General features: G+C 38.0%; 1 long non-coding RNA gene across 1 annotated transcript; it reads left to right on the plus strand.

The window, feature by feature from the left end:
• The first annotated feature begins 4,856 nt into the window (after positions 1 to 4,856).
• LOC111322154 (uncharacterized) lies at positions 4,857 to 11,213 on the plus strand. The gene is made up of 3 exons (XR_002694038.2): positions 4,857 to 5,003; positions 5,215 to 5,331; positions 10,739 to 11,213. It is a non-coding gene; the product is annotated as an uncharacterized LOC111322154 (long non-coding RNA).
• Positions 11,214 to 14,815: the final 3,602 nt, after the last annotated feature.

Genomic DNA, 14,815 nt, shown 5'->3' on the forward strand with positions numbered 1-14,815 from the left:
TGTGAGTGCAAGAACTTGTTCTAGGTGATCATTTTGAGGGAACGAGGACAAAAGTAAGACGAACTGAGAAAATAACGATAAGGGCTTCTGCTTAACTCCACTGACTAAGCACAGGCTACTATCTGAATATTTTTATATTCGCTTGCCTAATACAAACCTTGTTTAAAGCCACATCTATAGGGCTCTCGAACCATGCAACTTTTCGAAGAAAGAAAAACACATCATGGAGCAAAAATATTTTGGAAGTAAAACGAATCTACCACCTCAGTGAAATAAATCACGGTTTTTTAACAATTACCCACCTCAGTGTCGGTAAAACTCAATAAATATTTACCTCGTAACATATAGGTTCCATGTTACCATGGGTCTGTTCACCACTAGATCACAAATGACTTCATATTTATACTATTTTCTGAAGAGACTTTTTGTTCCAACTATTTCTACTGCATTTACTTAACTGCCATTGTCCTGTTCTGTTGTCTGTTGAACCTCTATTTTCTAGCCTAGCACCTCACCCGATATACTCTTCACTTCGAAGATTCCATCTATATTTCCTGATGATGCCATGAGATCGGCGAAAGCTCGGAAAACTAAACTATCGTAGCATACCTCACTGGAGTTACACGTCTGACTTTATAACACTATGCTACTCAAGGACAACATCCAACGCTTGACTTCAAAATGTAGGAAGGAGACAAAACTGGCACTCGAGGCGCAGCCGAGTGTATTATTGATGTTCTTATACCGCATCTTGCGTCTTCTCGAACCCACAGCAATATGGAGTCTGTGTTTCTTATCTACAATAAAGAAGCAAAATTTTGTTAATGGTGATGTAATCATCGATTCCGCCTCTCATATAAAATGCAAAAGGAAGTCGATCTCTAAAGATGTAACTAAATATCTTTAATATCACAAACTCACAATGTTTCACAACGATTGAATACTGCAAAAGTGATCACAAGCTGAAGAGTTCGAAAGTTGCTATGTAAGCTAACTACTGGAATAATATCGGCTGTTGTCGCAGAGGGAAATAGTCAATGCAGAAGGGTGTTCAAGAAATTAAAGTAAATTTTTTGTTTCATGCAAATAAAGAAAATTCGGGTTACATTGCGAAAAATTTGTTTTCTGAGGTACGTAACCGGTCAAGTCGCCCGAGGTCATGTCGCCCGATACCGGAGTCAAGTCGCCCGAAACGTTTACTTTTGTTGCCTGAGGCAACAAATACCTAAAAGATCAGACTTACAGACTGTTAAACGGCAATAAAGTTGAGAAACCTTTAACTCTAAAGCTCTTTTCGTTACCGAAAAACACCACGAAGATGATGATCGCAATAGGAATATTTTCTCACCATATCTTTACACTACAAAAATAAGAAAAATAAGGGCGATACGATAGGAATCTGTCTCTATAGCTGTCCCCCTTTTATTTCTTTCACTCTCTTCACCACACTAATGCGTTAACGTGGCTGTTTGTTTATTCCTTTAAAAGAAGCTCTTAGGGATAATAAACTTATTCCTTCGATTAAAATAATAAAATGCTGACGATGATATCGACAATTACGCACGCCCGAAAATCAATACACAGCGCTTTATGAACACCTTTGTAAATATGTTGATATTTAAGCTCCATTTATTGTAATGACATACTTTTTAATTCATAATATGTGTGTAGATTTCTGTTGTAGTTTTTCCGAATTCATTGTAACATAAGATATGTAGTTTTATCTTATGATGGAATAAAGACTCTATTATTTATTAAACAAAATAAAAACAATGTTGACTACCAAAAACTGACAAAGATGACTACTTGCCTAGTTCATGATTAGAACCGATATAGTTTCTCAGATTTTCTAAATGTGGAGAAGACACAACCAGATAACAGTAGAGAACGCCAAGTCCATCGGCAAGATTTTATTTTATCATATAGCCTACCTCTCTGATGTGTAAGGGTTGTTGTTAATTTGCGAAAAAGTTCATAAGCTAGTATTACCTACTTTTAAGTAACGACCTCACTCTCGATTATTTTGATAACCGAGAGTGAGGTCATTACGGGAAAATTTCAAACTAAAGCCTTGCTGTATTGAACAAGCGATAGCGAGGTCAATATGGCTAGGCCGAGGTTTGAGATATTTTCTTGTAGCGAAAGAACGATCGAGGTTATTCAGTTGTTTGTTACGGCTCATAAACTGAAGAAACGAAAAACTTTATTCAAGCAGAAATCATCAATTTACATACGACGATGCGCGCGTTAACCTCTATTCATTCATCGACCCGTACACATGATAAAACTATGCATTCTGTGAACCACACTGCTGATTCTAATTGAAATTACTGCATTGAATCAGCTGAAAAAAAACATCTTGGTAAAAAGATACATTACCTCTGATGAAATGTTCCTGAAGAGGAGGGGTCGAGTTCGTACTGTCCACGAGAGTCACGCTGGATTTTGATAATCCAAAATACATCAAAATAGGAACGAAAGTGTTGAGCCTCGTGTTGCGTGCAGTGGGCTATTGTGATTTTCTATTTAAGGTCTCCACGTTTTCTCTTCCTTCATCTTCCTTTATCCTCCGCGGGAGTCTGGCGGAGGTTTTGGATTCGAGAGAGCAAAACGACTGAAAGCAGACGAAGGGGTTGGGAATTAATTCCCTCTCGCTCTATGCCTTTGCGCGAGTCCTGCTGAGAGCTCGTTTCTCCCACTCCTGGCTTAACGGTTCAACGGGAAATACTTCGTAAGATAACTTTAAGAGCAATACACATAGTTTACATAAAATTATGGAAAGCCGTATCAATTTGGGCGCACCGATTATTTCAACAGTAAAACTCACCATAACGTATAACCTGGAGCCCTCTCTATATGCTGTGGTGAGTGACATTCTGAAAACAGAGTGTACGTTTGTTATTGAACAATATTTGAATAACGTGGAAAGAACACTTCACTGTGGGTTAGAAGTGCATATCTGTACAATGTATCGGGAGCGACAACTGCTCAGAAAAGTTGTGAGATATATCTTCTGGGGGACACAACTGACTGATGAGTTGGCTGAGTGTAACTGTTTACTTAACAGTTATTCACTCCATTTCTTACCTGTGCTTTATCTCACCTTAGGAACCATATCGCATTCTATCCCGTGAGGCGATTGAATGAATATCTTATATCCGGTCCATACCAAACTCTCATCTATCAGGAAATTAAACAAAAAACGAAGAAAAGAATAAATAAGCAGACGAATGGACGAATAGTTTCAAAAATTACTTAACACACGAGCATGTTGTATTTTACAGGGAGAAAATCATGTTTTTTTATCCCACCACCGCCTATTCACATGACTTCCTTTCGGCCATATTTGGTGAAAAAGGTAAAGGAAACAGGAAAAATAACTGCCAAAGTTGCAAAAAGCCCACGAAATCGAAGAGCTGAGAAGCATTTTGCTACCTTGAGATTGAGACATGATTGTAATATTTCACTTTTTTCCATTTCTCATTAAGAGATCGCTGTCTATTTAATTTTAGGGAAGGTACGTTTTTTATTGAGGGAGGGGGGTGGGCCGGGGCTTCGGATGGGAGGGTCATTAGTAAATATTTTACAAATTGGGGAGGGTCAAACCTGTTTGATACGCAGCCGGGGGAGGGTCATAGTTTTTTTTTTGGCAAGGAATAAAACTACTCCACGTCGGTTAGTTGACTTTTAATTATTTGTTACCAAACACACGAAGTGTAAAGAAACCTAAAACCTATATATACAGGCAAAGCTACCAGTCTAAATCAATCTACATCATTTTAAACAGACGACAGCTTATCGGAGACCCAGTCAATGTCATTGTACTCCCGGTTCAGCCGTTCCATTCGCTCCAGTTTCAGTCTCCTCTTTCTTCTTTTCCTTCCGCATTTTTATCTGGGCAAGGTGCTCAACATACTCCGCTACAAGCTTTTTGGGAACAATGTATTTATCTGAAAACCTTCTAATAGCCTCACTGTCCCCACTGACTAGTTCATATTCCTCAAACAATCGCTTAATCTGAGCTCGAGGCTGGAAGTCATCCGGCTCACGGCCATCGGTGGGAGTTGCACTCCAAGAGAGATAATGGAAGTTTGGTAGCTTGCTATAGTCAGGATATGGTCGTCGAGTTGGAAGTGGAGCGCTGGTAGTCTCATCCTTCTCGCAAAATTTACATAGTTTGCCACTTCTCTCTTTACACGGCATTCGCCTATACTCAATATAAAGCTCACCTTTCTCACAAAATGCTATTTGAGAACTCAGTATATTCGCCCTTTGGGTTCGGGAACCACCCCAGATCTTCATCTTTCCACTTCTCTAGACTTGTACTTTCACTTGTTCCCGCACCCGATGTGCTACCAACAAAGTCAGAGGAGTAGCGGGCATCCTTTTTAGAACGGCGAGTCGGCAAACAGCCACAATAACCACAAGTTACTCCATCTGACCTCATGAAATCCTGGCATTCTCCACAAGCGCATTTCCTTCTTTCTATTCCTCGCACATCCTTGCCCATTTTCAAGTTTTCACCCTGCAACGTCACGCAATTAACTGCTTTGTGCGCAGACACGGTTATGCGAGCAACACTTCCGGTCAGTTATTTTCACTTCCGGTTGTTTTTTGTCTTGGAGGATGTGGGGGGAGGGTCAGATCCTTTTTGTTTAGGCATTTATGAAGGGTCATGCATTAATCCAATCTGGAAAGTGGGAGGGTCACGACTTTTTTGGCAAAAAATTTCTAAAATACCCCGGCCCACCCCCCCAATAAAAAACGTACCTTCCTTGTAAACAATATATTCATGAACAAAATCCGCTGACCGTATACTGTGGTTCGTCGCCTAAGCCAGAGAGACGAGGGGGATACGGGAGACACGTGATTATGCTGCTGTGTAACTTCCAACTTATCGCCACTAGTCGGCGTAGGTCAGTGTGTGTTGACCTCTTCTGAGTAATGTGTATTACAATGAGTAATTGCAATCTTCATGTAATTTTTAACTAAGAGATGTCAAGGTAAGTTAGATTTTGTAAAAGAAACGTCTTTTACTGAGTACATAGTTCATCTCGCGCGATCATGCGGCGGTAACACGTAGGTGTGATAGAAAATTGCGTTGGACTTCAAAAAATGATCCTCAGTAGCTTTCGAAATCTTGTTTGTAATAATTTGAAATCTCTTTGTAATGAATATTTAAACTCCTTTTCAACTTGTGTGTTCTAATTGCAGATTTAAGTCGCTGAAGTTATGGTTGGTAGAGATTCGACCGAATGCTTGCGGTCGGAACAATTGGGACGCAAATTCATCACACCAGAAATCGCTCTTTAGGATCAGTGCTGCCTAAAGGTTTGCTAACCACTTTCGTTACGCTAGTGGTGTACTACAATAACACTACTGTTATTGTAGTGCTCTACTCAGACCAAGCTTCTTTTCTTTAAAGATATTTTGATGATTTCACCGATTTCTGCGCAGATGGTTTATTTGAAGGTGACATCAGGTTGACATGCAGATGCATGATCGCCGTAAACCAACCCTCCGAAATTGCCAAAAAAGTCTCAATTTTTAGATTTTTAGATTAGTTTTTGAGAAAGATAAAGGGAAAGGGCTGATAGTCTGTTGTTTGCTTTACTGCTCAAGATATTGTATCGGTTTGAAGGCTGTTACAGAGGTAGTTTTCACCAAACTTTGTCTGAAATACATCGCACTCAAGTATGGCTGCAACCTGCTACATAGTGACACTGATTTAACATTAACAACGGACAGAAAATCGTTCAATTTCATTGCAAGAAGTCCTCAGGTTTGCTTTTGTAGTAAAGGATTAATCTCAATTTTGAAAATGTTGGCCGTTGCATACTGTTGTTATGAGAATGGTACTTTTCGCGGTAAAATCCGCTTTTCTGAACAAGGGTCAAGCTCTAGCAAAGCACGCTGGGTGTTGCCTGTTTCGTGCCGTGAGTGTGCTAGTGGTTTAGTCGCTTGTATTACTTTTGTAACGGAACTCTCTCAATGTTGAAAACCTAATATTTCTTCATGTATTTCTAAAAAAAATAACCAAAAAAAAAAAAACAATCTTTATTCCTCCCAAGATAAAAAGACATATCTTAACACACTGACACCTGAACTGCCTGTAACCGCCCGAAGCTCGCGATCGGCTCACGTGAGAACGCTTACCCCCCTACCTCCCCTACTAAGTAGAGTTTTGTCCCCAAACTTCCTCTATAGTTTGGAGATCAATAAGCCAATCAGAATCCGTTGTTTGCGCATATATTTTGTCGACTTTAGGGGGCACTAGAGGGGCATTATTTTATGTGTCTTCACTAAATGATCAAATTTGAAAATATGACGTCCACGCGGCTGACCCTCAAAATTTTCAGGTTGGATTTTTTGTTCATTTGCGATCGAGCTAGACCTTGTGGAATTCAATATGAAAAGTAACAATACTATAGAATACTCTGCTTGGAAAAGAATGGATATCCAGGTCTTAAAGGTGACAGAATAAGCTCTTGAGTCAACGACACTACGATTCTCTAAGGCGATGCAAATTGTGGACGTAAAGTGAAAACCAAACTTTCGGACTTCAAGCAGGGTCTGGCGACAATTTGACGATTTGATGGCCCGGTAAATATTATGTTAGAGGAACAATGTGTTCAAAAAGTTTTTTTGCCTCAAATCAAAGTTTTTTCAGAATTTTCAACACAATGCTGTGCAATTTCTGGCCATGAAGGCAAGTAAACAACGATCTAAGCAGGATGAATTTACTATGTGGGCTTTTGAACACATAAGAAATTTGTACGTTTTTCGCTTATAACAGCAAATCAAAAACTGTTTTGAATAAATCTGATGTCCCGAAATATTTCTTGGCCATTTTAGTCTTGCTTCCTATTGACAGATTCCATGGAACTTGAGATCTCTTCACTCACGGACAAATTTGCATATTCCCTTTTGAAATATGATTTGAGGCAAAAAAACTTTTTGAACACATTGTTACTCTAACATAATATTTACTGGGCCACATGCCCATTTTCACACATGCGAAAATATTTAGTGATTTTTATCTGTCATCTTGATTTTTGAGTTAAAACGTAATATGCACCTATCACTTTTTTCGCCGGAAATAAGTTCTTTAACTAGTCCTTTTTCACTGGAGCTTGTTTTTTGGAAAAGCTGATTTTTAAAAATTTACTGCGCATTGTGTTTGCCTTCTTGGTTTCTCTAAAATTTTGACTTTTTGTCGGCATGTGTTACACGTAAGTGTCAATGGGTTAAGTTACATCAGCAGTTAGGAGTCTAAAAATACACAAGACATACTGTATACAAATAATAGAAATATAGAAATACACAAGACATACTATATACAAATAATAGAAAGATCAGAGATTATATTTAAAAATAAGCCTATTTACAGAAACATTCTTAAATCTCGCAGTCTTTACATCCGGGCAATGAGCACTTTTGTTTCTGAGTTGGTACTTTGTTTCTTTCATTTTTGCAATGATGTTACTAAGAGGGCAATCATGATCCACTGAATGTATCTTGAAAATCTTATCTGCCTTTTCTAAAAGTTCTTGAATGTCCATTCTCTTAGATGTGTATTTCCTTTTGAAGCATCTGTCCAGAAAGTTTTGTATGACTGTGAGATCTGAGTATACTGGGCCATAAACAGGCAGATCATGAGTGAAATTTGGTAAAACTAAGGTGCCAAATAGGGGGTCTACTTCACCTCGACTGAAACCTTCCTTCTGTAAAGATCTTAGCCCACTAAATAAACTTTTTATAGGCTTTTGTGATCTAATCACCCTGACTTGACTAGCATGTTACATACTGTACTTTAAACAAAGTTTCACATAATGTAATCTTATCGTAGTTTTGGTTTAAAACAATATCACGCTGAGCGGAAGGACTATATTACTTTGTAATTATTATTCTTTTTTGTAATGGACGAGAGACTCAACTCAAGCATGATGTTGCCAACAGTAAACGAACCACTGCAATTTGTGTTTCAATATCAAAATGGAATTAAAGGTTTATTTTCTAACATGTGAGACATAATAGTGACATTGTCACTTTTTTTCACTTTCCTGCTCAGCTCAAGTTCTGTTTTTGTTTGCATAAATGTAGTTCCCTTTGTTTTATTTTGCAAAATGACTTAAAAATATGTAGAAAAATTTCATTGTGACACTAAATATTTTTTCCCCAGATTAGCTTCACAAAATTGCATGTCATTCTTTTGCATTGACAGGGTTAGAAAATGCTGGAAGGAAAGTTCTCTTCTCTTCTCTATTTTTTTTGAGTTGGAAGCTTGTTGTTACTGACTCCATAAATTTTGCAGCCTTCAAGCTCATAGGCAGGGGTTTCATTAATGTTTTCTGCAGGAGGGCAACTGGTTTTCACAGGCGGGCAAAACTCTCCTCCAGACTGTCAAATCAGGTGGGCAAAACCGTCTTCACAACCGGTCAATTTGCCTGGTGCCTAGTCTACCGTTTTATACATGAGCCTCTGGCTCGGGCAATTGGGCAACCATGCCTCACGTTAGACAATAAACTTTGATTGATTGATTGATTGCCTGGCCCTTAATGAAACCCCTGCAATAGGGCTGGAACATGTGCTGTACTAATTGATCTGCAAAGTTTTTCAGTAAAAGAAATTTCCTTGAAATTTGTAGTAAAGGAATTATGGCAATCAATTAAAATCTTGCAATTCTCTAGGGAGTCAAAGCTAAATTTTTTTTATGTTCATGACTGTACATTTTAAGACCTGGGTAAGGGAAGGTTGTAAGGTCATCTTGGGAACCATGCTGCAGTTGAACCTTGATTATCTGGCTTGTTGGGACTACATGAATTAATCTGGATAATAGAGGGTAAAACAAAACATATACAAATCATTTTAAAAAAGTATGTTCTACATATTCACTGTCCATTGTGAAAACCTCTACATGTGTGTATCAACAATTAAGATAAATGAAAAATGTTTTTATGTAGGCCTAAAGTGTTGAGGTGAGTCAGTTTTTCTAAAGAAGAACATTACATATGCTTTGAGAGTTCCATCATTGGTTGAAGCTGCATTATCTGTTATCTAAATAGTGCCAACATTGTCCTGTCTTTCAATCTACAACAAACACTTTCTAAAACAGTCAACAGCTTCAGAGTTCCAAACAATTTTTGTGTGGCTTACACAAAGTGTGTAGCCACACTATGGCATGATTGGATTTATTTATTTGTCGACGAGAGTCAAATGCATGTCACGTGGTCTAGTATCGCAAGGCGTATTAGTCTGAGTCAGCCATCTTGGTTGTAAGCATGGTCTCGAGTAATTTTTTTTCAGGTGATCGTTTGACGAGTTAGTTCTCCTCACACAAGCCAAAGCACCTAGAACCGGCTTGTGTTATGACTGCTGCTTGTGCAAGAGCTTTAACACTCTTCTAAGACAACATTTAACAGCTTGAATCTTCGGTACGAGTTGTACTACTGTAACACTGAAAGGAGTCATAATTTGCACTCTTGCAAGCCAACAACGATTGGATTGATCTATTGGTGCGGGTTGCACCACTGAGTCTCTGAAAGAGTTTGAAAGTGTTTGAAATTGTCTTAAGCCTCCTGGAAGTTCCATAAAGTGAAATAAGTTGTATTGTAGTTGCATTCTCCTTGTACTGTCGAGAATTCATGGAGGCGTATTTCAAAATGACAAAAGTACTAGTAAGTATGGGAATCTCGATTGTACAATACTGGTCAAGGATTAGCTTTTATGACAATTTCATAGAAACAAAGGATATCTTATCATGTTTCTATTTAAATGTATTTTACTTGCCAGTGTAGGATTCCATGTGCGAATTTTTGTGTTAGCTTATCATTTCTGCCTTTTAGAACTATTTAAATGCTAGGGCTTGTTAGCGAGGAAATTTTTCAACGTATTCTCTAGCCCGAAGTTTTCGTTGCCGATCTTAGACTCTTAACTTAAGCTTTGGTGCCATCGCTACAGTCAGGAAAACATTTGTAAGTCTTTAAATTCAGTCTTGTATGTTTATCATTGCTTGGCCCCTTTTCTCGTGTATTTTTATTTATTTTTCTAGTTGAACCTCGCTTGCTCACTTGCTCGATCACAAAACCTCAATCAGCTCCTCGAGTCTCTTCAACCCAACATGAGTTAGAAATTTTCTATACATAGCATCGACAAGAACTATAGACTATGGCCAGTATTGACAGGTTTTTGGATAACACAAAATGTGGAATGATGTGATGTTTTGGTTTTCAAAGATGATTTTCTACAATGCTTATAGGACTAGAGCCTAGTAGTTTAATGTTACAACTGAAACGTGATTATTATTATGTTTTCCAAGTAATGTCCAGAATTATTCAGACCTTAACATTTCTTGACTTCCTGTAAGCTTGGCAGTCTTCTAAATTCTCTTCATAATGGTTCAGATGAGCATTGGTATTTAAACTTGGTAACAAGACATGTGTATTAGGCATTTATTTGGTAGACTACAACTTCTTTTCAGTTACTTGTTTGGTTTTGGTTAATTCATCACAATACTGATATACATGAAAAATTACACTCTTGATTGACTGAAAACAGCTAGGTGTCTTTTCTATGTATCACTAGGGGAAAGGCAATTACTCAAGTACAAATGTAAACCAACTGGTAGGCTCAGCAACAATAGATCACTCTAGAAAACAATCAGATTGACAAGAAGTAGGTTTTGCTGATTGATATACAAAGAAGCTGACCGATATAAACAAAAGCTTGAATTTTTTAGGTATATTGATAGAAGCTGACAAAAGTGCATTCCTGAGCAAGATTTCAGCTGAAGGACAAATTTTGGCAGCATGTCAAGTTGACCATTTACATGATGATGTCAAGTTCATCTTTTCATTATTTTCATTATTTTCATTATTTTCATGTCTCCACATAGCTTGAATTTGGGAAACACCCTGGCATGAAATAACAATATCAATAATAAAAAAACTTGAAAGATTCTGGTACTTTAAATCATATGATACCATCATCCACTTGCCTGTACATTGGACTCTGCTGTGTTTAAGTTCTGTCACCGATTACTGTTCCTGAAATCTATTATGGTGACACTTATATCTATTGAACTTTCTGTTAAATAAAACCTCCAGGTCAAATTGTGAATCTTATTGGGTTAAAAAGTAGTAGCAGTTTTAATATAATGTTACTGCAGAGTACCACCCAACATATGATTCATTAAAGCATTGCTTGTGTTCTGATCTTGTTATTCATCTATCTTTTTTCCCTAGACTCTTCCATTTGCAACCCCATATCTACCTACCTGAACTAAATTTTCCTGTGTTCTTTATTGAAAATACACTCCCACAAAACCCAAATACAATAATTAGAGTAAACATTTTTCTCCCAACCAACTGAAAATAGAATTTTGTGCCCTAATAGAAACCTACACTCAGCATTGTGTTACTTTACACATACGCATTGTTGAAAATTAGTGATACATTCAAACCAAATCAAGCTCCTAATGGCTTCTAGTGTAGATTTCATCAATTTCCGAATGTTTTGGCCTTTCTGGCAAATTCTGCCCTCATGTACTGGGACACAAAAGGCCAAAAATATTCTTATAAAATGCTTCCCATGAGTTTATTTTACATCACTTGCCTTGGAAAAGACAATTGACCTACAAACTTCAGAACTCAATTCCACTTCATTATGTAAACAAAATCATGACTGAATCTATTAGGCCAACATGGGAGATGATGCTGATGCTTTTTTTAGTTCCTAAAATCTTCAAGTTACCTTTTTTGTCAAAATTAGGCGTCCATAACAAAGTTTGGCTATTAACCCACTAATGGCTGCAGCTTTTGTGGAAAACTGTGTTTTGAAGCTAGTCGAGCAGCTTTCGGGTCACTGATGTGGTTTTAAAAGCTCAAACTTGCCAAAAACCCCTTGACAGCTTGTACACTCGACGGCCTTTCAATCCAAATGCAAAATGGCAGCCTGAAAATCTTGGGCACGCGCAGAAAGCAAAATCTGGAGATAGTTTTTGGGCTGAAAAGTAATGCCCCACCTACGACTTTTAATTTTCTCTCTTTCTCCTGCCCTTTTTTCCCCCTCTCCTTGCCTGAAGTTTCTCCTCACTTGCTGGAAATTTAGTAGGCTTCATTGTGGTGTAGAGATTTTTCAGAAACTACTCATTATTTTCAAACCACATGCTCAGAAAGGTAGGTGGGTAATGGAACAAGATTTTCATCCAAATTTTCAGGTCAAAGTTACATGGTTTTTTGGCTATTTCTCCAATCTCCTTCACTCAATTGCGCTCATTCTGGTATCGTTTGTAAGATATTTTCAACCTGTTCAAGTACGTGCTCAAAGTCGTGCTCCAGGGTTAAAAGTGATGACATCACAAGGCGTAGAAAGGGTGTGGGTCCCCATGGGCGCATATGGGCACACTGGACGTCAATAGGTTAACCCTCATGTTGAAAATGAACATTTCGGTACTATTCTATACCAGTTATCTTATTTTATGACAAACAGGAACAATATTGAAAACCATCTCACTGTAATCAGACATTAGCTCTTCTAATAGAAACTCAATAAGACATCAGACAGCTCAATTTTGTAAGCCACACATGTACGCATTGTGGACCTATTTCTCATCCTGGCCTTCATCTTCCTCATTTCTGCTACTTTCATCTTCTAAAGAAGACCATACAAAGACAGATGTTCATGGCTAAACTAGGCACAAAGGGCCTTATTGCACTGTTCATCATGTACAACTTTCAAAGAGGTACTCTTCCATCCTTTGCTGGTCTATCAGTTTTTAGCAAACTTTTTGATCTTTTCCTTGTTCTTGCCTATATCAGATATCTGCTGCTTACTAATGTCATATTCAGGTTACATGTTGGTTCCTTTTTTCTCCTCTCTCTTATTGCAACATTATAGAGTGTTAATCTTAGTGAAAGAATGGATTGCTCATGCTTCAAGGACATGATGATCATGCATAAACATTTGTGACACTGTGTAGCTTGTTTATCTTGGAAACCTGGCTGAATGAGCCAATAGAGCATAAAATCTCACTTAGCAACAAAGCAAGTCTAAGCCTACCTTGTTCAAATGTTCTTCATTGGTTGGGATGCATGCAAGCACTGCTTTTGCGTGCAATTTACTCAAATTATGCACGTGATACATGTGAGTATTTACATGCAGAGTTTGTGTAAAAGAAGGCAGTATATACTGTTGTGCATCTATTATTAGCAGTAGTAAGTGACTTTTCCTTCTGGCTTTTGAAGAATTTATAGAACTTGAACTTTGCATTTCAACATTATCACGTTAAGTGTCCATTTCGGTTAAATATCTCAGTTGGTTGGAGTGACTGTTTTTGCTGGCATATCTGTTTGAATATCATGAGTTGACTGCCCACCTTTTGTCTGCATTTGTTTACAGTTCGCGTCCATTTCATGTAGAGAATGGATGGATGGATGGATGGATGACCTTTATTTAGACACGATAAAAATTTAAAGCTACAAGCTTGTCGGGTCGTGTATTTATAATTAAAGACATAAATCCTAATGTAAATAAAATGTCAAAATATTGACAAGATTGGTAACTAGTGCATTATGAATTATACGTTAAAATAATTTTTTTTTTACAAGATAAAATCCTAACTGAATAGGTAAAATATCACTAAAATATGCATATATAATCATCAATTATAGATAAAATCTGCATTTCTACACCGCATTGTTGAGGCAGAAGTAGTCTCCAATTTAAAATCCTTGAAATAATCTTTTGTTCTTATCAGATATCGATCTTTGTTGCTCAGATGCGATGTTCCGTTCTCATTGAGACAATCGTATTCCACGGAACGGCGCCTCTGTAAGCCAGTGAATCCTTCATAAATCTAGTTTTGAATCTTGGTACTGATAAGCAGTCTCCACCCCGTAGTGAATATCCGTTACTCATTTCTATGTAATTAACATTGGTGAATGAGGGGATTGCCAATCTATTTTAGGATCATTTTAAAGATGCATGATCGTTTGTTTGCTTTTTCAACCGCCACTTGATCTGACTGTGTTTTTTGTGCCAACAGCTTATTAACTTTGTGGTACAAGAGAGAACTGTTTTTATCCTCAAATAAACTTAGTCTGTCAACTGAAAACAAAGTATTCTACCAGCATCAAGGAACCATGTTGCCAGTCTATAAATTGAATACTGCTACCTCATTCTAGCTTCTTCACTGTTACTCTAGTCTTCAACAGTATTTGGCACATTAAAAAGCATGTGCCTAAAACAATTCTATGGGAAACAGTTGACAGGTCTATTAAAAATGCACACCATGGAAACTGATAAATCTACATCCCAGTTATCAAAACCCTAATGGATCTGATAGTCGGGTGGCAAGGACGACTCAGTGAACAACGTGAACAATCTTTATTTCCAAACTCGAGCACGAGGAGCTCGCTCTAAGTAACTACAACATGATGCCTGTAGCCCGTATGTAGTTTCCCTCAGAGGGGGCTTAAGTATGGGTGACGGGCCAACATCCCCCCCTCTTTGAAAAAAAAGAGCAAAACAAAAGCAGGAGCAAAACATGTAAGAATAGTAATAGTGAAGAGAAGTGGATAGTGTTCCTGAGTAGTGACAGCAGCACCGGGTGTGTATCTGAAGCATGAGTGGTGGCCGTTACTTGGGTTCAAAGTCTCTGAACCTAATTGGTGGTTTGATGAGTCTGGTCCAGGTTCTCACTTCGGGTTGGTGATTCCCAGGCAGCCAAGGCCTTTGAAGTTTTTAGGATACTGTGTCAGTATATCTTCCTTTGTGAGTTTCCCAGGTGGGGCCAGCTGTCGTTTCCATGGGATCT

The sequence above is a fragment of the Stylophora pistillata genome, chromosome 13, assembly GCF_964205215.1.
Source record: "Stylophora pistillata chromosome 13, jaStyPist1.2, whole genome shotgun sequence".
NCBI lineage: Eukaryota > Metazoa > Cnidaria > Anthozoa > Scleractinia > Pocilloporidae > Stylophora > Stylophora pistillata.